Source organism: Nomia melanderi, chromosome 6, assembly GCF_051020985.1.
Source record: "Nomia melanderi isolate GNS246 chromosome 6, iyNomMela1, whole genome shotgun sequence".
Lineage (NCBI taxonomy): Eukaryota > Metazoa > Arthropoda > Insecta > Hymenoptera > Halictidae > Nomia > Nomia melanderi.
This window is the reverse complement of record NC_135004.1, coordinates 12,153,333-12,180,984: the sequence shown is the minus strand read 5'-3', so window position 1 is coordinate 12,180,984 and position 27,652 is coordinate 12,153,333. Positions and strand designations below refer to the sequence as shown.

The 27,652-nt window shown below is 43.4% G+C and overlaps 1 protein-coding gene and 1 long non-coding RNA gene across 2 annotated transcripts in view; one reads left to right on the top strand and one right to left on the bottom strand.

The window, feature by feature from the left end:
* The window catches only part of LOC116427986 (bicaudal D-related protein homolog), a 38,780-nt gene that overhangs the window by 8,017 nt on the left and 3,111 nt on the right, over window positions 1-27,652 (bottom strand). The gene's annotated exons all lie outside the window — the stretch shown is intronic.
* LOC143174599 (uncharacterized) lies at window positions 239-25,881 on the top strand. Its single transcript, XR_012998775.1, has 3 exons — window positions 239-411; window positions 25,034-25,181; window positions 25,374-25,881. It is a non-coding gene; the product is annotated as an uncharacterized LOC143174599 (long non-coding RNA).

Sequence of the window (27,652 nt, the reverse complement as noted above, 5' to 3'; positions counted from 1 at the left end):
GCTTCGCCTACGACCCACGAACGCTGTCGCAGTCGTTCGTGAGCGGCGTACGAAGAGGAGAAAAAAAAATGGAAAACAGGATTTCGTTCCCCGAAATTCCCGGTTCGTTTCACCGTGGTCGTTCGACGAATTTTAAAGAGACCCAGGTGACTCACGAGCCCCACGATTTCGATGGTTCGCTGTTTAAAGACTGTGAGCCGCTCGCGTGGATCCAGGGAAAGGACAACGAATTCGACGGTTTCGTAACGGCGCGGAAACGAAACAAAAGCTGCGCCGACAACTTTCATCATCGACGAGGTGGCTGGAACGGTTTGGGCCGCGGCCAGCCGCACGAATCTCGCTTTCGACCGAGGGAAACGGGAACGGAGTGGAAATTGACATTTTCGGACTAGAATCCGGATTGTGTTCCAGGTCAGTGGATTCTTTTTTTCTGTGTTGCAGTTGCAGTACCTCTGTCGTGTACTATACAAGAGCGATTCGACGAACACCATGTTCCTCGTTTTTAATGGTCCATTGTGTTGAAGGGCATGTGTCACTTAAAATCGTACTCTTTAGTGCGTTGACAGTCGCGTCACTTGAATTCGGGTGATACAAATCTTCGCGAAGGTGTAAAAATGAATGTAGACACTGAGTAAATTGAATTTCAATTGATTTATGAGATAGAAGATTGAGGTACAAATTAATGAGATATCTTGACTCGTCAGCTTTCGCTTTGTTAAATAAAATGTGACTGGTTTCAGTCTTTTTGTCTCGCAGTTATTGATATCTTAGAAACATAACATCCGAAACGATCTTCAGAATAGATAGTTTCACTTGAATGCTATAATGAATGTCTGAGGAAACCGAGAATAATCTAGTGTTACACTTTTTATAGAGATTACGTATCAATCGTATCAAATACTCGGTAGCTCTAGTGTTAGTTTCAATGAAATTTTGTCGACAGTGTACGAATATTCGCAAGAGTTTTGTTTGTAAATTTCTTTTATCGCATGGTCAACATAAGGTCTCGACGATCGTTATCGCGGTTTCAATGAGCAGCCTTTACCGACTGGCTGCAGATAAGATTGTAGATCGTAGTCGAGTAATTTCCACATGTTAGTATCGAGATGCGATAACGCGTTTCCGTAATTCAAGTTTAATTGGATTGCAGCGTTACCGATTCAATGCGAAGTATTCGAACAGAGCGCAGGGGTTAAGCTATCGCGGATACTGCCCGCATGATTTCACTACTGCGCGTTTGGGCTTTAATTGAGGAAGAGAAAGGAAATGAGGTTAGCCATGCTGCAGGTTGCAACGATATATGTATCCGATTAAATCCTTATATTTTGATCGTAAATCGTAATCCAAGTCGTTCATTGCGAAAATGTATTTCGAGAACTTCCAGCGGTTAGATAATGGATAAACACGAATCGCGATTCGAGGTATTTCGATTATCTCTTGGGATCAAGACACCGGATCACGGTGATCCAGCGTTTTCCGCGCAGCAGGTGAAGAACAGATGATCCTCGGTGCTTGACGGATAGTCATTTTAATTCAATCACATTCATTTTATGTAACATTTTAGTATCGTACATGCTAAATTCAGCCGCGGAGCATTAAGAGAAGAAACTCCTGACCGGAGAAAATCTCGAACCGGTAAAAAGAAATGATTTATCGCCGAACGTGCCTCTCAGTTTGATATTCGGATGATTGTTCTACGCGAAGAGAACTGTGGATAAGAAAATAAAACGAACCGCAGTCACGCAGAGCTCCTGCGTTCTTCTCGTCTCTGAAGAATTACAAACGACCAGGGAACGGTCTATTAAACTAACGAATCGGAATGAAATATTACGGTGTTCTCGATTTGCAATCAAGAATTCTAGCAGAGGAGTCCATAAAAAAACTCAGCGATAGAAGTAATATCTATTGCTCTGGGTTAGTGGGATCGTGATCGAGCTGGGATATTTCATATTAGCGGTCGATTAATCTTTCCTAGATATTGAGTACTGAATCATTATAAACTGTTTACACAAAACAATATTTTTAAGAATGAACGTGTACTAGGAACAATCTTGTACCCTTTACTCAATCTACGCGTGACGACTCAGATTTCATCCCTACGATGAGGTCTGCGTTTAATTGCGTAATTGGTGGATACAATTTCATAATATCAATCAGGATGCATGTGCAAATGAACTCGCGTCTGTAATGCGGGACTGCACACAAACAAACAATCGCGTTGTTTGATGCCGGCGGCGTTTATCGAGCTAGAAGGTACGGCCTTGGTCTCCCATGGTTACTCATCGACCGATCGCCGGTGAAGCCAAAGGCTTATGGTTCGCCGATCCCCCAAAAGTTCACCGTAGGCTAACGAATTCCGTCACGGAATAGCTATCAATCTCCCGGATTATTATAATCCACTGAATGCAAATCGAACGAAGTTTGTTAGAGACTTGAGCTGAAGCAATGTCTCTAGGTTGAAGTTGGGGTAGATACACCTTCATTATCCGGACGCCGTTGGCATCCTTAGCCTATAGAATGGATCGATTGCTCTTGAAACCGACGATTCAACCATTCACGCGACTAATTAACTTTTCAAAACCAGACGAATGATTTGCGTTAAACTTCACCGTTTAAAAGCTCTTCCACGGTAAGCCAGTTCGCGGAACAATTGGAGCTCGATCCTCGTTCGAGCGCACTCAATAATGCCTGATCGCAGAAAAATACAGTGTTCGTCGTTATCACCGCTTATCATTCGGAACGTTATCCTTTATTTGAAAAACATCTGTTCCATCGGTGTCTTTCTGCGGAAATTCGAATACTTCGGATCGCTTTAAACGCGGTGACAGTTGTGTTCTGATATGAATATTCATGTTCGACGTAATCGTACGTTCACAGTAATTATCTTCGTGGTTTTAGCAACATTCCCGTTTGCAATTTTACCTGGATAATTATCCTTTCGAGTAGTATACTGTGAAAAGGTTAAAGCGCAGTTGAAAAAATGAGATTAAAAAAACGTTGCTCCGCATTCGTTACATCGGAACAGGAACGCTTGAAATACTTTCGAAACAACGCTCAATTATTGACGCAGAGGTTCGAAACGAATAAAACAGAAACGAGAAACCGGAAAACAATGGACAAAATATTAAAAGCGCTGTGGAAGAGATAGAGTAACTAAAGGTACAGAGAAGGATGACTGTAGATCAGTGATGCACAACCTGCGGCCCGGCAAAACATTTCATTTTTACGACTCGCGGATCGCGCGTGGCTCGGCTAAACTTTCTGTTTATAAAACTTTCCACGGCCATATTTCAACTATATATTCTCACAATTAAAAATATTCGCACAACTGACTCAAAACTGCTTTCGTTCACCAAAGTGATCGACTTCGCAACAGGGAAACCAGAAAAGTTTAATGAAACTACCTACACGCAGACGAACCTAAGCATCAATTCTTTCCAATATAAATCACCGTTTCTAAGATTTATCAACGTTCAGAAAATGTATTTACCTTCACCTTGCAAACGGTTCATACGTTTCTCTTCCCACCTCTTTTTCTGCTCGGCGGTTATTTATACGATGAATATGCAGCGCATGATGCTGCACCCGGTCCGTTACAAGCAAAAGGTTGCGCGTCACTGCTACAGATGAGGCATAAAAAAATGCGGCGCTTGTAAAACGCATAGGAGAGACAAGGTGCACGCTTTTCCGTAAGGGAACATCGCCCGAGGTAACTAGCGGGAGGTTCATGAGTCACGGGTCTCCATCCTGTTCTCCGGCCCGACCGTTGGCCCGATTGTAGTGGTCTTACTGTCGATGACGCCGTGAATATAATACTCCCACGCCAGGCTGCTCCAGGAAACTGTGATCGCTGCCTTTTCTGCCGGCGCGTTTCGTTTCGGCAGATCCGACATCCTGCTCGAATGATCCTTGCCGTTTAATGTCTGGACATTACACGGTCCGACCGGAAGGGATCATTCGAGCGACGCGTGCGACACGCTCTATCGAGTCATGCAGTTTGCATTAGGACTCACGGAAAGTTCCGTTGTTTGTTTGCGCTTCATTTAATTTCTGGCGGAACGAGTGCAATTTCAAACTGATTACAAGCTCCAGACGAATATTCGGATTTCGTTTTCCTGGCAATTTGTCGGCGCACGTTTTAGTTCGAAGATTAAGAAAATAACTCATCGGAACGCTATGCCGCCGTCGGTGGATTAAAATTTTTATGCACGAAACAGTTTAATGAATTTGTTATGAATTTCTAATTGCTCTTTCTTGAGCGCGGCGGTTTCGAGTAGAACGCGCCACGGTTTTCTTTGTTTTATGTAATGAATGTTATTTCTAGGCGTGCACTTGCATTACAGCGCGATAAATTCATATTCTACGGTCGCAGTTCTCGAGAGAGTATAATTACTGGTTTCAACGTTTCACCCGGGAATCTCATCGCAGACAGATGCGCAGACGCTCGTTAAGCGGTTCAATTTTTTTTTACATAATAAACGTTCTTTAGTCATGCCGAGAAGAGAGTTGCGAATCGTCCCAGTTTCTAGAATCGCCCCGTGCTTTTGCGTAATTTCAGTGAACACCGAATGAAAAGATATTCAGGAACGCGCTTTCCTTTGTCGTTCTTCGGATCTTTCCTGTTCTTTGTACTCTCCATTGTACGATTCATTAAATACCATCGGCGCTTTCTAAAAGCTTCTTTCTCCATAAAGTACGGAATATTTATACCTTACTCTCATATTACAGTAATTTAACTCGTAATCCTTTCTAAAATGGAATATCATTTCGTACAATCTCAATAAATCGTTTATCAAACACGCTTTAACAGCCTTTACGTTCCTTAACATTCATTTTAATCTAATTTCATTTAATTTAATTCTCCCGGTATTTAACGTTCAACATAAACAGCAACCACACGTGGCAATAAACGTGTCGAATATTATCGTTTCCTCGCTTTCTTTAAAAAGATTTAAAAATCTCCTGTTATTAAACCACGAAAAAAGAACGATGTACCCTTCTCTCGCTTTCCAACGAGAAAATAACGCGATCGTGATCCCCGGACAATGTCGAGTGCCGATAACGATGCCGTCTATTCCGACTCGAGCCTGCGTCGCTATCTGTCTTTATTAATATCTCGAGGGATGAATCATAGATACGCGGGCCGCAGCGAGCGCTCATCCTCTCGGCAAACTTAAGCATCTGTTACCACCGGTTAATCCGAGCGTCCGATTGCGAGTCCACCCATACATCTACCTGTCCGGATCAATGCGGATAATTGCCGGCGACGATCTACCGTTGCTTGAAAAGTGGCTGGCGTGACAAGGTCCTGACTATCGGTGAGTCACGGATCCTGTTCCATCCTCGATCCTCCATCATCGATCGGTTCTGCCTCATCTTCCCACGTCGGTGCCCATTATCGTCGTTAACGTTACGCAAATGACAGAATGAGTTCGTTAACTCTTTCTACCGTGAAGCCACTCCACAATACACGCTTCAATTAAAACTGTTTTGAACGAGATTTCTACAATTCCCGTGAATACCGAGCTTCGTGAACGCTAAACGTACCATGACCGGTTTTAAAGTTTGATCAGAAGTTCTGCATTTTCTTTCATACATTTAACTTCATATCAATTCTCGTATTGCCCGACTAATTACGCAATTCCTGTCTTCTCTTTCGTTTCTGTTTTTACCAAGGAAAGTTTATCGTTTAATTGATTTACCTTTATTTTGTAATCAATTATTCGACGTTACTGTAGGAGTAAATGTATACAAAGTGCCGGTACGTTTAGTGTTCTCTTGAAACTGTAAGCAACGAAAATTTATTTACCTCGATTAGAGAAAATCGGAGCAGGTCGCTCTAACTGTATTCAAATCGAGAGGCTCGCTTCGAACAATTCGGGTTGGAGGTAAACGACGGATAAACGGTGCTTTTAGTGAAGGCAGAGTAAGAACGGGAAGATGACGAAGGTTGGAAATAATAAGGTTTCGAAAAAGAAACCGTCCCCGACAGACAGGGATTATTCTAATTACAGCCGGCAATCCATCTTCCGGCACACTTTATCGGACTTCTAATTTAATGGCTGAGCTCCTGTCGCTTTCTGCTCGAAGAAACAGACATCCGCTCGATTGAAAGGGAAACAACCGAAACAAGGAAGCAGAGTGAGCCGCTGCGCTGGCTGGTACGAATCGCCGCGGATCTTCGATTTACCGTGCCCCGACGCGGCCACGGTGCTTCCACTGTGATTAGGATCGTTCTGGTAACGATACACGTAAATTATCGAGCGGGTAAAATGAAAATATTAAACGGGAAATATCAACGGAACGAAAAGAAAAGTGATAAGCAATTACGGGATCAAGTTAGGCGCGATGATCGTCTTCCTTGCTTAAGAGTTAGCAGAAAACCTTCGCCGATGGATCATTGAAATGCTCTGCACTTTTTGTCGAAATTCTCGTTACGGTAACCGCAAGGTTTACGACGAGCTTCCGGCGACGTCCATTGCGAAAATGGAATGAACGAGCCCCGTTTTCAGCGTGAGGCAACGCGATCGCGTTTCCTTTGGTCGCAAAGCGCAACGGTTTTCGGTCTGATCTAATTACACGGTACGCCGGTTAAGACCTTCCCGCGAATCTGTTCCCTTTAATGAAAGATCTTCGCCTGATGCTGCTTGCCGCTGACTGCCGTTAGGTAACTGGCAAATGACGAGGAAGTTGGGAAAACTGTGCCACCAAGTTAAGACAATGCAGTTTGGACGAGTCAATTCTGGCGTCCCTAATGCGTGCGATAGCGGCGTCATATATTTGTGACGGCCGTAAGGCTATATTTTGCAGAATGAAAATGAAATTAATCCTATGGATATTGTTATTAGAAATTATAAACTACGACAGTATATCTAGGAACTCGATGACTTGTTTCAGTTTCATTTTTCTAGTATCTTGTTTAGATTTATTGGATTGAAGAAAATATAATTGAGGAGACCGTCGGTTATTGTTATTGTATTTCCACCGGAGTTTCGCTACGTTTTCTTTTTAATATCTAGTATTTTTGCATTACGCAAAGTTTATTTCCATTTTAAATGATTGTGATAGTATAAAGTGGTTTGATTATAAGTTTTGATTATTAAGTGCTTAAGATTATATCCTATTCGTTGGAAATAATTAAACAGCATTTACCCACTGCCATTTAGTTGTGAGGAATAGTAGAATCAATGACACGATTGTAAAAATGTTGACAGAACAATCGAATAAGAGTACTTCACCTTTTGTAACGACAAAGGAGAGGTAACGAGGAAGGGTGCTCGAATTCCCTTTGAAATAATAAAGTTTACTTTGAACGCCTCTTGACTGGCAAGCTGCTATTACTTTCTTAAAAAGAGTCGATGGTTATTAAATCTTTCCGATCCTTTTCTCAGTCTCCTCCGGACATTAAAGCGCCAAGTCTTCATTTTTAAACGTCGTCCATAAATTAAAATACACTTTTCCAAACTAAAACTCTCTTCTCCTTTTACAACCCCTCTTATTCTCCCCAATTATCTTCGTCTCTAAATTACGAATAAACTTTAAACCTTCGCACATTTTCACTTTATCGCGCATTAATTTACAAATGGAAAAGCACGAAGTGTAAACTCAATTGCTTCGTAAAACGTTTCATTGAATCGATAGAAAGGTTGATGGAACCTGAACATCGGCCTCCTACAGGCATTATTATTTCGCAATGAAGATCGACGATACGAATCGATAGAAACTATGCTTAGATCATTTTCGATAGAAGTATGTATGAAAACGACTATTCGTCATAGTTCTCCGAATAACGCAACCATACATTAGGGTGACGAAAAAAGAATATTTGCGATAATTGTATTTAATTGGCATTGCACTTCGCCGATGACGCAGCGCTCGGCTGTCGGTGCGCGAGCGTTGCGTTGTTCACTTTCCCTCCGAAGAAAACGATACTACGAGGCGAACCTTCGTCGAGGAAAGAGTTCAAAGAGAAGGGGAGAAGGAGATAGCCGCGTAATCGAGCCGCAATGGCCCGTAATGAATCCACGATCGCCGTGGCAGCGCAACTCGGTCCATCCATTATTGCATTCTTCAGGGCAAACTGATTTTTAAAAGGTTTAAGGTAAACTGAAGAAGGATGGCCCAGTTTTCTTGAAACAACCGTTACATCATAAATATCGGTAACACGTTGAGTGCCGCACGATTTTGCCGAGAAAAATGTAGAAAATGAAAGTAACGTAATATCCATTTATGTAATAGAATTATGTTATTATTATTGCAGATTTATCTCGTTGAATGTCACTGTATTAGGTGGTATTACTTATAATATAGAGAAGTTTTCAAATAATCATCGTTGAATTGTCGTAAAAATACGCTTTTCCGCGGCAGAACATGGAAATATCTTTCTATTTCTCTAGAGAGAACCGAATTTTCCGTGCAGAATGCACCGTCCGCAGAGTACACCCAGCTTTGAAAAATATTCAAAGAGCAGTACAATTCTCTGTCTCTGGAATATATATTGTTCCCATGAGAATCTACGAAAATAACCATCGCGTCGCCCCAGAGGATTTTGTTGCGTTAATGTACCATGCAAAGTGCAGAGAATGCAATGAGTTCTAGCTAAAACTATTTACAGACTAGAAAAATCCTCTGTCGTCATGGTCTGTGCAGCTTGCACGCCTACATGACCGGTTACACTCGATTATGGGACAGAAAAAAACGACCCCTTCTTCTCGCTGTTCATTAATAATTTTTCGTCGACTGTCCGAGCCCGTACCTCTTAATTCACCAGGTGCAATTAATGAAAAGCCAGGATCACTAAATTACAGATCTTTATGCAAACGCGAATTTCCATGGAGTCGTCATACGCCAATTGCCATTTCGAAAGACCTCATGCGTTAAAAATTACATAAAACCGTCGTAAAGTTTAATTATATCTCTTAATCCATCGTAAAGACAATATTCGCGATCGTTAAACATTTGTCTGGGCAGCCTTCCCGCTCACGAAAGTAAACATTGCTAACCGCTAATATCCAGAGACGGCATCGATCGGATATTACAATTAGCCTAGGACTGATTACACAAATTTATAACCTCATTAACGAAACCGTTAGAAACCACAACGATCTAGGCCACTAAATTTCCTTTTCCCATAATAACGGGATATAATTCCCCAGAAAATCTATATCTCGACGAACTATGAAAAATACCCCTTAATATTCAACAAAAATGTACCCCAGATTTTATCTTTCAATCCTAATTAATTGAAACATCGTACATAGTGTCGTCCCATTAACGTTCAAGGCCTCGAATAACATCGAAGTAACCAAAGCGAAATGAAATTTGATTTTTCCCATCTATAACCACCGGGAGCCTGCAAATAAACAACGGCTGTGGCTAATTACACCCGAGGAAACACGTTATGTTCTATTTTTCGTAATCTCCGCGGGGCTGTAAAGGCATAAAGATCCGCAATCTAATACGCAACTCAGAGATACAGACGAAGGGGCCGCCATAAAATCCGGCTCTTAATATATTAATAATAAAACTCGTACGATTCACCGTCCGAGAAGTTCAAACGTTGGGATCGCGGATCGCGACCGCGTCGTAATGGCGGCCGGCTAATAACAGAGCTCAGATCCGTCCGCGAGCATTAACGTGAACGAGAGTTAGAGGAAACCCGGTGGCGACCGGCGTTAAGCGTTGTGTAATTTCTGTAGGCCTCTTACGCCTCGAAATATCGCTTCATCAGGGAAAGAGCGGCTAATTGGATCGAAGCTCGCCTCGGCCGCGATTACGGCTGTCTCTCGCAAGAAGAACGCACCGCTCGCATCAGTTTTTGCCTCGAACGTTTTGCAATTGGAACAGGTTCGCGCAAACAGCGCGCGACAACTCCGAAGAAATGGTCGGTTTCTGTCACGCGGTCGCCATTGAGGAGTCAGTTTGTTCAACTGCGACACGTTCGTGACAAACGCGTCTCGATTACTCCGCCGATATTCGATGATACAGCTGAAAACACTCGACCAATTGCTCGATCTCCCGCTGAATGCCCGTTAAACGACAAAGTCGCCGACTTCAATGCAGCGTTATCGTTTTACGTAAGCGACAGCCTAATAATTCGATCGGTCGTTCGGCTCGTGGCAGCTGGAAAGGTGCACCGAACGCGGCCGTTTACGTGATCGTGTATTCAATCTGCTGTGACGAACCGTAGTAAAATCCCAGCTCCGCATTGCGTAATTCCGTTAGCATGGAAACGGCGCAGCCAGAACACGCCGGAAAGGTGAACCTAATCGGCCCCGCAATCGTTTTAGACCGATAAATCGGCTGATCGAAAGTGAAAATGGACTGGAAACGCTTGGAAATCCGCGACATCGACACGATATTCCAAACACTGTTACATTTCTGTATGAAGAATGTTATTCCGTTACCATCGACGAAAAGATAATTCGTGCAAAATTCGCTGGGATATTCAAAATACATCGATCAAACCGGTGATTCGGCAATCGCGTATCGGTAATTAAGTTGATTGCCACGAGTTTTCCTTCATAACAAAGGCAACTGGTATTAGAAATGATTAATAATGATTTACTCGTTACGCTATTATCCAGCTAAGTATGTCACTAAATATTTTTATTCGACATCAATTTTCTGTTATTGCCGTCGAGCAATTTGGAAGCTCCGGTCATCGGTGACCAGCGTGGCGGTCAACCTGTTAATTAAAATTTCATCGAATGAAAGTGAGGAACGATCTTGATCATTAACAGTCTTAACAATCATGCCTGTGTTGTTAAGAGATTATCAGGCCATAGAAACTCGCTCGATTCCGCGGAAGCTCAGATGATAAAGGCGCGCGAAACGTTCGCCGGGGAGTCGAAAACGCGCTCGACTACACAACGAGGCGGCGTCGAGACGGTAAAATCGTGGATACAGTTGGAAAACAAGGCGGCCGCCGCCGAACTATCTGCAGAATCTCCGCGAAAGTGGCCAAGTACACAGATCAGCGAGATTACAGGGTTGATTACGGCAAACTGAGCGCGCGTGTCGCAACGCCTCGACCAGCGAGCGAGCGAGCGACAGACAGGTCGCTGGCTGCGCTGCGGTTTCGCGGCAACTATTATTGTTTACAAAACTTATGTGACTCAGCCGGCAATTAAACGCGGATTGCATAACGCGGCTCGCGGCTCCAGAACCTTTCGAAATGTATCAAGGCTGCGCGAGGTGCGCCTGCGCGGGCACTCTATCAGAGTATTATCTTATCAAGTTGAGGGCTCGCGGTGATGACAATGCAAGGCATCCACGGCACCTCGCGATTAAAACTTTCCGCGATCGTGGGCCTGATTTAGATCGACAGATACATCGAATTAATTGAATTGTTCGTTTGAAATGACATTCGAGTGCCGCGGATTTGGAGGAAATGAAAATTTACTCGGTACACGATACAGATTAAGATAGAAGACGCTATTACTAGGTAGCTCGAAGATCATGAACCATGTTTAATATAAAAGTATAACATTAGGTTGATGCGAACGTTACAAATATCGTTGAAACTTTCGCATCGACCCTATATTATACAGAATATTTGCAGTATAATGAATATTAATATAAGAAATGAAGATTTCTCAACTGTTCGCTGGATAAACCAAGACAGAGTAAAAAACGAAGTGTCCTTTGTATCCGTCGTAATAGTTTGAAGACGAATGTGATATGTTTCGAAGGAAAACATCGCTTTGTTAACCACACACGAGAAACGTCAAAATGTTTGCATCAACCCAATATTACGCAGAATATAAACAAAGCACCATTTCAAATCTCCGAGCGCCCGTTTGACGTAAACGCCTTATCCCACCCCTGCGAGTTTCTTTTCCACGGGTAGCCTCGGGTTCCCAGCGACCAATGATTCAACTAAGAAATAAAATTACCGTTTTATCCGTCGGTTCTGCGGCGGCGAATCGTGGGAAATGAGGAAACGCTCCGCGGAGCGGGCGAGGGGGGATGGAATCGTGCAGAAAAATTCGTTCTTGTTTTACAATGCTCCCTTAAGCGGTAAACCGCGTCTCGTGAAACCAGCGTACCGATCTCCCGTTTCAGATCGTCATTCGACACCGGCAGGTGAGAGTGCACGCACTTCGCGCACGCACACGCCTCTTGCGAGACCGACGGAAAAACTCGCGCGGTGGGCAGGCCGCCCGCAGGATTTTCCCTGCCGCGGGATCTGCACGGACAATTGAATTAATGCGTCGGGGAAGGAAAACGACGACCCGAGACGGGATAATTAGGCGTGACTCGCGCGTGAGACGCTTCCGAGTTCTTTCCGTGGCAATTTTTGTCTCTGTGGGAGCGTAGGAAAAGACCGACCGGCTCCTGCCCTACATGGGAACGCAAAATGGGGGCTCGGGTTGAGTCATCCAGGCCGAGAAATTCTTTCTCTCTTTTTGAAAAGGAGAATTCCAGGGACTCGATTGCGAAAACGACGCTGTAATATTTTCCGCTTTCAGAATTAACCTTCGGTAGGTAAGAAATGCGGTTCGACTGCGCCAACGGCGCAAATCCATTCGTAGCTTTACTTATTCAGCTTTTTGTCGGGTACGCGGTGAGTCATAATTGAGCAAGGAATGTTGTATTTATTTGATTACGCGATATTAGATGTTCTGTTTATCTTATCGTCTGGAAGATTAGGTAAGTTCATTCTTTTTATAGCAATGTAGCCGGTGCAATTGGAAAATTGATCTTCGTAGGCGAAGAGCAAACAGAATGTTTGCGATTATCCTGTTAGTGTCAGTTTAAAATAGATAAGATGTCTTTCGTTCACGTGGGCTGGTATCGATATTAGAAATTCCGCGTTTCCAATCGCAGATTACATTAACCGATGGAACTATGTAGGTCGTCGACGGACTTTTTCCTCGGAATATCGGTATTTAAAATGATTGCTACCCACGTATTGACTAACTTCGCGAAAATAGCCGTCCCCGATGAGCCATAGAATTCCGCGTTGAAAACAACGATTCAACAAAACGCGGGCGTCACCGGCGGACATCATGGAGGGAGAAAGAATCGGCCCGCTCCATTCAGGTCGACTTCTTTGTTCGCTGAATCAGACTGCTCCACATTTAACTACGAATCGCGCTCGTAATGCATCAGCAACTGTAAACGTAAACCCGGAATTCGAAGAATTTCCTATCCGCGAATCTCCTATTCTTCAGCGAAGAGAGAAGAATTAATTGGTATTCTCTGGACGAGCAATCAGCAGAAATTAATCGTTACTTTATGACAACTGCTAAATTATTCGGCATAATTACCAGCTAATTTGCCTGCGGCACATTATAAAGACAGATCCTAGGTGTTATCTCTAATCGGACCGGCCGCGGCCGCATCAATTAGCCGACAACGGCTTCGAATCATCAAACGCGTCCAGCGGGAACTCGTAAACGCGCAACGCCGCGTGTCCAAGGTGCCAGGCAACGATCCTCGCGTACCGGTGGTCCTTGTTAAAACGTCACGCTACATTGTGGGCCACCAAGCGAACACCTTCATCGTTGGATCAATTTCACTGGATCGCCGGGAAATTACGCGTGCGATCGTTCGTTCGTTCGTTCGTTCGTTCGTTCGTTCGTTTCGATGAACGCGGCTCGAGCCGTGGCCGAGGAAACTAGGAGCCGAGGAACAATGGACGACGATAACGAACGTGGTACTACGAGATCGAAAACAAACAATCTCCGTGGTTTCCGTGTAACGGTACGAGCTACGTCCTAACTAGCCGGTTTCGTGACAGACCGCGGTGAACTTCTGGCGAGCGCCTTCTGCGCCGTTCTTTCCGGTCTTTTAATTTCGTTCGAAGGTGTCTTCGCGGAGAACAGTTTCGCTTCCTGCGGGGCTCGAAGATGTTTATCGATAGCTAGGGTAGTCCAAATCGGATCGGATCATAAGGTGAGGTAGATAGAAATAATATGACATAAAATATTCGTTATATCGCGAACTATATATAGAGAACTATATGTACAAAGGAAAGAGTTGAACATTGTTTCAAACGTTTTGGTAAAATAACGTTTTGGTAATAAAACTGGTAATGTTTCCGTATCGTTGCTTCTTCAGTGCCAAAGACAGGAGGATCCGATTCGTCTCGGTCTAACGAAGTATGACGCCGCTGTCCGAACTAGCATGTTCTCGAGCAGTTTCCCGTTTTTCACCGTTGAAAAGGAAAGAAAGAATCGAAGAACTGCTAACGGTGTCCAGCTACTCGGGAGATTCTAATCGCCGATCGCGTGAGAGATCCATCCTCTGTTGTCTTCCACGAAATCTCTTCCGGGGGCTTTGCGGCGATCGATCATCGGAACCAGTGGCGCGGCTCGCCGCAACGGTCACGAATCTATGAAAATTATTTGTGCGGGATTCTTCACGCGACTGAGGAATGCTTTGGAAGAATGGAGGATAGAGACGAATCGATCGAACTAGGTTGAACGGTGGTTGTTTCTAAAATAGAGATTCGAAGGTTGCAAGTGCATAGGAAAAGTGTATATCCACGGGAAAGGATTGTGATCTTAAAGTCATGAGAATTCACTAAACTGAAGTAATTTAATCTTGTTTGTTGAAAACCTGTTCTACCTTTTACCACAGGCTTAGTTTCAAGGCTTAGTTGTAAAGCTTAGGTCCGAGGCTTAGCCCACTTCCGTAAGTCACCCTCTATACAAGGTGGAAGAAATAAATGGAACGTCCATCCGTGGAATTGAATTCGATATTTGACGTTTTGAAGTTAACCTGATACTGCAAAACAAAAGGTTAATGGTATGCCACAGTCGAAAGATTCGTCGTTGTCCGATCGCAAACGACCGGACATTAATCTTGACTGTGACAGCAGGTCGAGGAAAGAGGGTAGAACGTTCCTCCGAGATACGGAGATAACGGTTCGCTTTTTCGAGGACTTCCGGTCTGCTTCGCGCCTGTCTACGCTTTAAATCGCCGCGCTTCGTAGCCGGCTCCTTGTACCAGCGCAATTAGTCCTGCCGCGACTGGGAACGATTATTGTATTCGTCTCCCTATACGCGTGGAATCGGGTCTGTTACTCGCGAGCAAGCCATCCGAGCCAGCTGAATAGCGTACCGTAACTCTCTTGGCATCTCAGCCGGTTCTACAACTTTTTCCTCTAATTACTTAATTAAGCAGATTATTAATCCGCCGCGATAAGTTAAACACTCGGCAAAAACGCCAGTGCCAAAGAATATTACCGCCGGAGCACCTTTTCTTCCGAAGCTAACTAACTGTGTCTTCTCGTCTTTTACATTGTTTCGGAGATCGCTCGTGGGACGATCGTTATCGTCGTTATCTCGAGTCGCATCTAAGTGGCGTGTGCGAATCGGCGTTTTTTTTAAGAGATCTAACTGTTTCGAGGAAGTTACACTGCTAGCGATCCCGATGCTCTGCATTGAATTGGGCTGTGGAAATGGAATCCAGGAAACGTATTTGCTTGTAATTAGAGGAATGGAATTTCCCGGTGTAATTCGAAGGAACGACGGTTGTATCGTTCATCTCGCATATTTCTAAATTACCCTCTGTTTGTTAATTCAATAAATTCACGGCAATGAAACACAATTACACGTAGAGTACTAATCGCCGTATTTAACGGTGCCGCTCGACCTTCAACAACCGAAACTTCCCAAAGCCACGGTAGTTTGTTCAGGAATCGCGTTCCCCGCGAAGAGATTCACGGTGCCGATTACAAACAACGTTCTTTCGTAATACGCTCGACAAATGCAACGCGTTAGAAGGGGGTACCCATTTACCTAGAGAACAAACAGTGACCCGAAGCCTCCAGCTACCATCCGCCATTCCTCTCTAATTACCTTGACCGGCGCAACACAAGAGATAATTTATCGGAGTGGCGAGGAACGGTTCCAACTTGAAAAGCCCCTCGCCAGTGTTTGGCCAAGAGGCCGGCAGGGTCCCTTTTGTCGAGGCGTATACCCCGCGGCGCGTTTTCGAGGGAGGAAGAGAGGCACCCGGGTAACAGCCCAAACACTGGCGAAGGGCAGCGAGCCGTGTTAATCTACCTGAGCGCGCGATTGTGAAAAGCGGGGCTGGTCCGTTTCGAGTCTGGCGCGCTCGACAAAGGAGAACCAGTCAAGCTCTCGTAGGAAATGCGATAAATATTTAAAGGGAAAGGCGTAATGCACCGGATCCCCCTATAATCGTCTAACCGCGATCTCACGAGGCACTTTCCTATGGACGTTAGCCACATAATAGTGACTCCACGAAAGCAACGCCGCGCGTCACGGCCGCGCAGAGAACGCCTCGGTCGCTAGGCTCGAACCACGACTTCTCGTTCTCCACACTTTCTCACGGAATCATAAATGGCGGGCATAACGTGTGCTTGCGCGTGAAACTTCTCGTCTTATCGAACAGATCCGACCTGCACTCGTTGGATCTAGAACGGATCCGAGCGCGGATTTTCCTCGGGGTTAACGTTGCTAGCTGTTTCCTGTTCGAGTAGGATATACTCGTGGTTGAGGAAGTGTTTAGGTTCGACAATACGAGTATCTTCATTGTATTTTAAATAAGTGTTGACGTAAAGGTGAATGAATTGAAGATACACCATGAGATTATGTATTTTATGCTGACAGTGAATCCGCGAAAATAAAAGAGGATCAAGGTTCTCGTGGCAGTGAACGTACTAGGATGTTTCCGCTAATTCTTTTACTGCTTATTGTAGTTATTTTTTAATAGTATTATTTTACTGCTTATTGTAGTTCTTTTTTAATAGTATTTGTTTTAATATTTTTCTTCGTGAAATATTAAGTATCAAACAATTGTAAATGTTTGCGAGCCGTAAGTGTATACTAGAAGGTATAAGCACGAATGGAAGTTAATGATACTGTTAATGGCTGCGCATAAACCACGAAATGTGGGAATAGTTCTCTTCCTGGCTCCATTATATATTTTAGACAGCTTGTCCCTTGGCAGCTTGATGAAAGGCTTCAAGTATTCATTAATTATTTAATGGTAGGAACAATTACTTCATAAGAATGCACGTGAAGGAAGGACTTATGCAATACGGCTTACGTACTCTAAAAGCTGACGCGTTACGATACGCGAAATTGCTTGTTTAACGAGAACACCGCGAACGAGGACAAGGGGGAAGCGTGTTCCATGCAAATGTCGATATTAGTTGTGAAAGTGAATGTTTATTGAGACTGACGGCAATTGCGAGCCAGAAATTAGATGTATAATGTTAAATACCCGTTACTAGTAGCAATAAGTATTGCAAGAAATCTTTATATCCATGCGTATCCTCGGCTTTACTACCAGAGGAATCTGCAAGTATTATACGTAGTGATTTAGAGCAAGTATGTACTTGGATACATTACGGCCTGCTCCAATTCCGTTCGAACCCAACAAAGCATTCAGTATCCCGGAAGTTAGGCGGATAGATCATTTTTATTGCTAAATTTTATAAAATCGGCACAGAAAAGGAATATTTTTCCTTGCGATCCGGAAGTGTCTAATCCAAGGAAATCACTGTATGCTTTAAAGAAACTGATTCTTTTAAAAAGATACGTTATAACCTTCGTCGTGAAATGTTCAGTATTTTCTCTTTATACTTGGAACCGTGAACACGACTATAGCAAGCAATGCAAACGATTCAAACGATCTTTCTTCTTTTCATTCACTCATTATTCTCCTTCGTGCAAACGTACAGTAGCTACCGGCTAAAAGTTAACAATCTATCGATTAGCAAATACTCTCTCCCCTTAATTACCACCTGTCAGAAACGGATCCAACTGCTCGCAGTTGCTTACATTAATCGACTGAACTCATCACGCTGTGCATCGCACACTAGTAACATAGAAATGCCTCAGAAATAACGAAACAACAATGGTATTTTTAAAGGTAGAAAGTGATCAATAAATCTTTCCGAGACTCCAATTAACGCGCTGACGGCCGAATCAGTACCCATAAAAATCTTACAAAATCGGAGTAATTTATGTAATAAAACAGAAAGTGAAGAGTTTACATCTATTATAGTAATTTGTTCTTTTTACCTTCTCGGATCCCGCTCGAAATTTCATTGATGGTACACCCCAAAAAAACAAACAAACATACAAACGAAACAAGACTTTCTGATGGAACTATAGATCGCGCGCAGCTGGAACAATCAATTCCAAGATAATCACATTCGAAAGAAATGTGCAGAGAAGTAGATACTCTAATGCGTGGAGGGTTGATTCCATAGTTTCACGCGGTTAATTATCGCGCGCACGACGCATTATCATGAGGTTAATGGCTGATCTTAAATTGTAATGGGCTGAACAGGCTCGCGCTGGAGAATCGTACGAGCGGATCGCGTAATTCGCGCGCTCGAGATTCCCAGGTCGCCGGCTGCGAGGAGCCCGTGGAATCCCGGCTTTCTAGATCTCCGCCTTGCGCCTAGCCGTGTAAGTGCCGCTTTTTATTGCCGACACGGTACCACGATTATTCCGCTGCCGCTTTCAGACAGCCAATTATACAATAACGAGAAGCAAACGCGGCGGCGGCGGCGGTGACGGCTCGATTTCATCGCAGTCTCTGACCCGCTTCTCCTCTTCCAACCCCTTCGCGACCCCGTGGCGAACGTTTCGCGACTGGTCCAATGGATCCGGACATCTCCCCGCGAAACGAGAATCCGACAATAAACAGCGCTATTAAACTTTTCCTTTTTTATCTGCTGAAAGTGGTACGAGTTATGCTACAACGGAACGCCATTTCTTCAAACTTGTTATTCAACGATTCTCGGCGTTCGCCGCTGGATGCACGGTACCGATGGCTGTTATTCTGCTGGTAACAGAGGCGCACTGTTCTCGGAAGTTAATTGAAACTCCGAAGTGTGTACGGTTAATTGAGAATCGAGAAAGATTTCTAAGCAAATGGAGTTCTAATGTACTATTTCGAGTAGGATTCTAGAGTGAACCTAGAAAATATTGTGCATCTTTGGTAGTTTCTTCATTATTACCGCTTTCTATGATGCACGAGATGGATTGTGAATATATCGTCATACTTCAAATATATTAAAAGCAATAAATATATTGATAGACTATCCATGTTATCCGTTTTTCGCAATTGTTCGCCGTAAGAATACGTATTCTCGTAAATCTTTGCCATCTAGCTATTACCCTAACCCATGCTTCGTCGCCAACCATGCGCATCAGACTTTAAAAACCCATTCGCGACTTTCCTTTCCACGTACGCCGGTGATAGTGAACTTTGAAGGAAGAATACACCGCTGTTAAATGCGTGTAGGTAATCAAATGTACGCGATCAGTGAAATTTACGCGCTCGACGTTAACCGGCTGTTAGGCAAACCAAGAAAATTCCAGTCGATCGAGGTGTTAAAGATCCGCCTCACTTTTCCAGTTAACGTCTTCCGTAACTAAACGAGCCGATTTCCACGTGCGCAAACACCTATTAACGGGTTTCCAGCGATTAAGATTCTTTCTTTCGTTTTTTTTTTTCGATCGCCGAAGTGCTCCATTCTTCGCGGCTGAAATACAGAAAGGTTGCCTCGGCATTTCAAGAACGTTATTATTCAAATAATCGCATGCCTCGCCATGCATCGGTTCCGTCGACCGAACATCGAAAGAGAAGCGTGTCGTGGGTAATCGGTTCGCCGATTAGCGCGTTTGCTCGCGGGACTGTTAACCCGGCCATACGTAAAGCCGTGTCCTCACCGACTTGGCCTTGCCCGGAAGCCTTTAGCGTACGACAGACCGCTGAGAAAAACCCACGTGATAATCTGCCGGCCCAAGCCGCGTGACACGTTTCCGTTGAGGTTGAAAGCGTGGGCAAGTTTCGCTGGTGGGTTCGGGTAATCCATTTTAGCTGACAATAGGAAACGCCTGAGGGAGGCGTCCTTTGCGACTGGAAAAGTCAAGTTTTAACGAATTCAATAAGAAGTTTAACATTTAACCCCTGATCCTAGGATTTCTTCTACAACTGTTGGAATTATTTTGACATCGATAATTTGCTAGACGCAGGGAAGAATGTTTTACGCATCTGTGGCGACGGTAATTTTAACCCTTTGCACTCGGATGTTTTTTACGCCAAGGGGTCGAGCTTGATTTATAGCTTGTAACTCGGGTGAAAATGTTTAACTACATATTAGATTCGCAGCTATAAATTTCATACGCTTATTGTATAATGTTGTATGCAAAACATTCTCAATGTGAAACATACGGGAAAACCGTGCGTGAAAATCTAAAGCGGTGTGAACTCGGTTTTACTTCTGCGACATTTGAATGTAGTTAAACGCTGCTCTACTCCCGTTCACTGCGGAATTCGACTTTAGTGCACGTTCCGTTGGAATTTATTCTGTTTTATTGCAACTCTCGGCGTTGTTCTAGCACGTATCTGGTGGATTATTTTGCCGTTTGAAATCGGTCCATAAATTCTGTCTGCTTTGAAATTGTAGCTGGAATCGTAACGAGCATGCACAATGGAAAGTACACTGTGTTACAATGAAGATATTAAACTGAGAATTACGTCAAATCGAAAGGCAATTTGTAATCTGAATTTATTTGACGACAGACGACCGATACCGTGAGAATTAAACGCATCAAATTTTCGGATCGCTTGCTTTCGCTTGGCACAGCGTGCCGCAATCGACTCATAAATTTCTTTACAATAGCTTAGAACGTGTCCTGTAGTATGCTTCGCGCTAGCAGCTGTTTTGCAGCTGGTAGAAGTTCTTTTTGCTCGAAGAATGTTTCGGTGGATCTCTTAGTTGCTGAAGACGATTAATCGTGGAAATAAAAGCGTGTTAGAACACAGGACTCGTTATCTCACTGTTCAGCTCAGACGATTTAAAATCACTCGTTTAGTGAATTTAATACGAAATTAAATCACTTCTTGACGCATAGATACATCTTAAACGCCAAAACGTTCATTAATTACCGCAAAATTTGAATTTAACACGTTCGCCGCCACCATCCGTCTCGGTAACGGCGGTTGCCGCGATATTGTGAATGTAACGTATCCTCGTTACGAGGCATTCAACAAAAGCATACCAAAGCGATCTCATTAATTTCCTGAATGTTGCGGAGCGAATTGTAGGTTGGAATCAAGATGCACATAAGATTACTTCGTCCTCTCTTCATGAGACGACGACGATCTTCGTCGGTAACCGGTAGCGAACACGTTAGCATCTTCATCGCGCGCCGCGACTACTCGGAACGAGAGGTTAACAGTCGTAAAAAGCGGTCGCATAATTTCGGGTAGAATGAATCACGATCGATCGAGGAAACGACCGATCCCTACCGCGAAGTGCTTTCTAGCGGTTACCTTTACGTAACCGATTTTAATGATACGTCGTGCACGTGCGATGCCGGGCGGTACCCACTATATCCGTAAAAGTAACGCGAACGGGTCTAATTAAAACATCCGGAAACGCGGCGCCTAGCCCCACCCGTGCAATAATAGAGGCACGCAGTGGTAATACACACATTAGGCGCGCATCTCTTTCGCAGTTCGTGCACGCGCCTTGTACCTGCCTACGTGTGTTCACACTAAGTCCGATGAATAAATCTGTATCGTCGATAACGAGCCACGAGGAAGGGGACGGACGGTTGTATCGTGAAAGTGAAATCGTTGAGGAAGGAACATAAAAAAAAACCAAACGGTCACAGGGGAAATCAGAAGAAACGAAAAACAAATTAGACGACACCGATAAGCTGAGCTCTTACCGTTTTCGAGCCAATAGGCACATTCTCAGATCGTGCGTGCTATGAATAATTTTGTGTAGAATATAATCATTTCTATTATTATTAACCCTTTGATCTATGATTTCTTCCTCGATTATGACCGATACAACTGCTGCGTTATTTATAGTTTATTGAAAAAGAACAATTCTAGACATATCCTACGTATTCGTTTGCTCTAAAGTATGATTATTGATAATAGAAGAATATTTAATTTGAATTTAAAAGAGTTCAGTAATTTTTATGTTTATTGTATTTCGTTTAATCTTTTCACCACGAGTCTGGCACGATATATGGCAAGGGGTTAATTAAATCCGTTTTTTTCAATTCTTTCGGATTGTTTCCTTATTACGGACACTGCCACAATCTGTTGGTAAATTGAAGCTTCTAATACGGGTTATTTTTAATCTTAGAAAGTAGGTAACATGCTAATGAAACAATGAGAAAGAGGATAGTGTAAGAACATTGAATACGATTAGGAAATCGAACTCGTCTTCCCTGGAAAACGAGTTAACGAACGTGTAAGTCGCACCTGCGCGTAACGAAGAGAACAACCACGTAAACATCGCCGCTTATCGAGACAATCGATCGTAATAAAGCGTGAAAAATGACCGAGCGACAAGTCGATTAGCATGAAATTTGCACCGTACCATATATATATATATATATAGTAATACATGTTCTCGCGGAACTGTCTCGCGTAACCGATAATTACATGCGGAAACGAAGCGGAAGACCCGTAAGTTTCCCTCCCCTGAAGAAAGCATATACATTTCCGGTACGGGCATCGCTGCGCCATAAAACGAAACACACCGGGGACTAAAAGTTCGTGACGATTAGCGATTACGTGATCCTCGTTTCGTGCGAAAACGATTATCCCCGGAATTCCTGTTTTGTAGTGACTAGCCGAGCAGGCCGAACAATAAGTGCCATTGTCTTCCTTTCGTCATTCTGCGCAGTTAATAACATCTCTTTCGCGATAAAATCGCTGAATAATCGAGTGATTCTTTGTCATGGCAGTTACTCATTTCTGAATTTAGGAAACGGTATGCGGGCAAGAAATAATAATCCTACATATGATTATTACACGTGTACATTTATATGATTATATAAACTACAAGTGTTTAAACATTCTCAACCCATTCGCTAGCAGCATTTCGTCCAATAACAGTCCTCTCGGTTACAATATTTTATTAGATAAAGCATATCGTCTTTACAAAACACAAACAATAATCAAGAGAAAAAATCTCCACGTTATATCTTGCGTTACAATGTTAGACGAAAACGCACTTAAATGTAATGTACTTTCCTCCGCACGAAATATGGAACATTGATCGCCGCAAATATGCGTCGCTGCAAATAGCGTTAATTTGTGTGTATTCCTATTTTCGGTCTCACGCGACGCGACTGCAAACAAGTAACACATCTCGGAACAAGAAGAAAGTCTCCAACTTCCCTTCGAATGGCATTATTCATCCTCGCAGCGTGCGCAACAACGGAATATTTTATCCGTAACAACATTAGCCTACATCCAGCAACTTCTGGAAAGTGACAAAAAAAAGTGAACTGGACATTCCAACGGACATTTGCATAATTGCAGCGCGGAACGCTCGGAAACCGCGGTTTTCTAAAGGATCTTGCTCGGTTTAGGTAACTTTCGACGAATACTTTCCGCAGAAGAAGCTCACGCGAGAGCTGGAATCGGCATGGGATCGATACACGAGCGCAACAGCGTTTAAGCGGCCGGGAAAGCGTAAAAGCAAAATCGTTTCGGCCGCGTAACGACATCAATTTTTCCGGAGAAGCTCTTATTGGCACGCAGGGACCGCGCTCGGCTCTCGAGCGTACGTCGCGTCGCGGCGCGGCCTGCAACGGGTTCTCGAATCCCCGACGATGGACAGAAAGCCACGAAAGCGTGGAAACAAGTCACTTAGGCAACGTAACGTCAAAGACAATGCCCGGCACCACGCTCCGCGTAGCCGCGCGCCCGCTTCTTCGTCCTCTATCTTTCCGCGTTCTGCCTGTCGCCTTATTTTTGACCTCGTCCCGAAAGATCGGCCCTGCGCTTGCCTTTGTTCTCCCTTTGTCTTCGATTACAATGGTCAGATTCGTGATTGACAACTTCGATTTCAATGAATCAATTCTCATCGCTCCTTTTCTCCTCTCTTCCGCGTGGAGATTTGTGATTGTTCCTTCTTTTACTGAGAATGGGACAGCTTTTCATTGTTGTTGGGTAGTTGGATTTTAACGTTTGATTAGTAAATGGGAGAAACTCGAAAAGTGATTCTGCATGACAAAACGCATGACGAAAATTGAGAGTAAAATGGGATAACATTGCATAAGAGCGTATCCCCTTTCTTGAAGAGGCGATGTTACTTCAATAGCTATGTAACTTGTTATTTCTGAGAGAAGTGGCTTTTAGTTACCTAGGCGGAAGGAGATCTATGGTTAAGATTGAGCAACAAGTACCCGGTAACTTAGTTGCACCATTAATTAATGCTTCCTACAGATTTCCTATTGAACGTATATGCTTTGGTAATCTTCGATGGTTATAATATTCCCCTTGTAACGATTGTATGCCGGCGTAATGTTCCCATGTGGGCTGTTGAGCGGAGGTGTTTGATGTACTCCGAATATACTGACCTGACCGGAGAGAGTAAATCATTTTAAGTGTCTTAATGAATGTTCTATCGAATATCGTTCCGAGCAAGTTACCTTACATACACGAGCACTTTAGTCTACGTAAATTAAGTTCGGAATACGAAGGTACAAATCAAATTTTTACTAACATCCATCTAATTTTCTATCTAATTTCACCATTCGTAATATCATAATTGAAAAATTGGGGAGCCGAGTCTAAATATTTGACGAGCGTATGATCATTTGTCGAGGCTACGTAACTAATGACGTGCCTGAGCGGTTCAACCGACTCTAACATTGTCGTTAGCAGAAGCAACCATCAAAATGAATTCATATTTTTAGAAAGCCACAAACAGGCGAATTAATAAATATTCTTCAGATCAAAGATATTAAATACATCTCTTGTAGATCTCTAATTTCGCATGTCTAGCATTTTTTCAACCACAGGTAATTAAAAACCAATAAAACTTCAACAATTTTAGCGTATCCTAGACGAGAGACAAGTAATTTCTCCTTAAACCGGGACCAATTAAGCACAGAAAATGCCAATTACCCTTTAACCGAGACCAATTTGAATTTTAGTACGTCGTTTTAGGTCCCATTACCCTGCGTACACAGAGCCAGTCCACGCAAAGTTTACTTTACTCCGCGAGAGATAAGAAAAACGTTCATTTGCGCGAGCGCGTGGTTGTTTGCAGGTTAAGCAGAACGTGTCAGCGACAACTTATGAACATGAATACATCCACCGGCAACTGACGCCAATAACTTTATCAACGATGACGCGAGGAATCGTTTAGCAGCCGATTCGCAACTTCAATGTCGCCGTGTCTTCCTTCGTCTCGCGAGGTAGATAAAATCGGCTGTATCGGCACGGCGGATCGCGGTTCCATCGCGGCAACGCTCGTAAAAACCGCATTGGAAATTCATAGCGATCCACCGTGGCCCGATTCCGGCGAAATCCGCCGGAGAAATGTTGTTTTGTGCTCGCGAGCCCCGACTCGCCATCCGGCGACTTTCATTTTTTGTTTCTTTTTTTAGTTCTCGCGCGTGCATTCTGCGGGCGTGCACCACGAAAACCCGTGGCCGAGCCAGGAAGATGCGCACACGCGACGCGAACCACTCGTTCTTGACGGTAAATGAATACTCTTTCGGAATGGACGCGCGAGTAATCATGACCGTTCCGGTTGGACGCTGGGTGCGTGTCTTTTCGAAGAGGAAGGAACGGCGAATATGCAGCTGCATTCTTGCGCAGACTTTTTCCACCGGTTGTCTTATGGAAACTACTTTTCCGTGGCAGCAACTAGGTTAAGTTTAGTCCTCCATAATCTTTCGATTTATCGCGTTGTTCACGCACTCTGAGAAAGAATATGAAAACAATATAACGTGTAGTGTGTTTTACGTAGAACGTAAAACATCGTTTTATACGTAGAACGTAGAAGTTCGAATAAATCGAAAACAAGCCGAACACTATAAACTGGATGGATTCTTACATTCTCGCGGTTCAACGCAAATATTCATCAATACTCGTTCGTGCGTAAACATTCGTTTGCCCCGCGTATATTTGGAGCACCAGATAACACGAGCAGCGTTACTTTACTTTTAATTTATGTTTACCTTCACCTCCTTCTTCGATTGGACGGCTAAGTTTATCTAAAAATCGTGAAAGAGGAATAACAGTTGCTCGTTTCACAAAAGTTAGCTCGCGCTAACTTATTTACCGCCGCAGGAACTATCGCGTATAAGACAGTTAAGCAAGGAATCGCGTCAACCGCTCGAATATTTACGAGTCGTAGTCTTTTCCTTTGAATCGAGAATTGATCGCGGGAAAAGGCAAGGTTCTTCTATAGGCGTTAATGCGTGTGAACCGGTAACTAAATAGTGTTACATATATGCATATAATAACACGTTATTTTCACGGTTCACTCGAAAGACTTCAAATGCTATTAATACGGCATATGTGTCGCCTTAGCGCAAGCTTTCATTGTAATGAAACTGCACGTACCATTCCGCGTGGGAACTGTATGCGCAAACCACGCCCCGACGATTAATCTAATAAAACCTTCTTTTACGCAACGCTACTCGCTTTCTGTTGGCCCGAGATCGATTTTTCCCGCGCTTCCCTTTCGAGAGCCGTCGCTTTCAATCGAGCGATACGACCGGTTGACCGCTGTCTCGCAATGATCTTTGTCATCGAGCTAAGTAAATCGATTTTTACCCTCGCTGCTACGACGCCATTAGCCAGACTACCTTCAGCGTATCTTCGCTATCAGATATTTTCATTATCTCCCACGATATCATCACTGATTGACGGATTCGAATTAGCGCGTCGCGATATTTATGGCATTGCGCGTTTGCGAAATGAAAGGTAAGAAAAGAAGGGAGATAGTTGCATTCTGGAACAGTGATTTCTTGCTTTTCCTACGTTACACAGTTTTTTTCGCATACCCCAGATCGGTTGCCTCTGTTCCAGAGGAAAATGGACTTCTGTATTTGGAGTGAACTAAGTAGTTACAATGTTTTCTAGCTTATAATTAGGCACTTGCGAATATTTCGCCGCGATTCGCGTGCATTTTGCAGATGTATTCGTATCGCGGAGATTGAACGCTGATAACAGGAAGATAGTATTGCCGCTTGTTCAACGCGTATTGAAGTAGGTGAATGTGTGTGTCAAGTATGATTCGAGATTTAAGAAATTGAAACGGCAGGTAACGATTCGAGTGGAATTATTTATGCAAATGCGGATCTTTCTAGACCAATTTGATGCAAATAATAATTACTTAGAAATGTACTTTCTCCGTTAACAACTTCATTATGTCAAACAATAAACGAAAAATATAGTAGGCAAGGCACAAAAGCCTGGCTTTAATGACGGTGGAAGAAATTCGATTAATTTGTACTAGGGTGATTCGTTATGCTTTGTTTACACATAGTTACATATTCGATGGGATCGAGCATTATCAGTGTTACAAATGTGTTTGTGTGAAATTAATTGACGTTACAGTTTCCATAGGATTATCAGCGTTGTCGACAATTGTATTCGAACACGCGAATACCCAATGCTGTCTCATGATTTCGTACGCTATTCGGCAATTAGTAGGAATGCGGTCGTCTAAGTAATTAATTCTCGATTATCTATTACCCTTATTTTCAGACAGAAGAGGTCGTGACCCGAACTACCCGCTTCTCATACAGCATACAACTCTCGCAATATATTTATGAATGAACAATTTGTAAACATTTATTAAAGAAAAAGTCGACATTCATTAAATTATTATAATACTAATCAATTTAACACTATCACCAGTTAAATACACGAT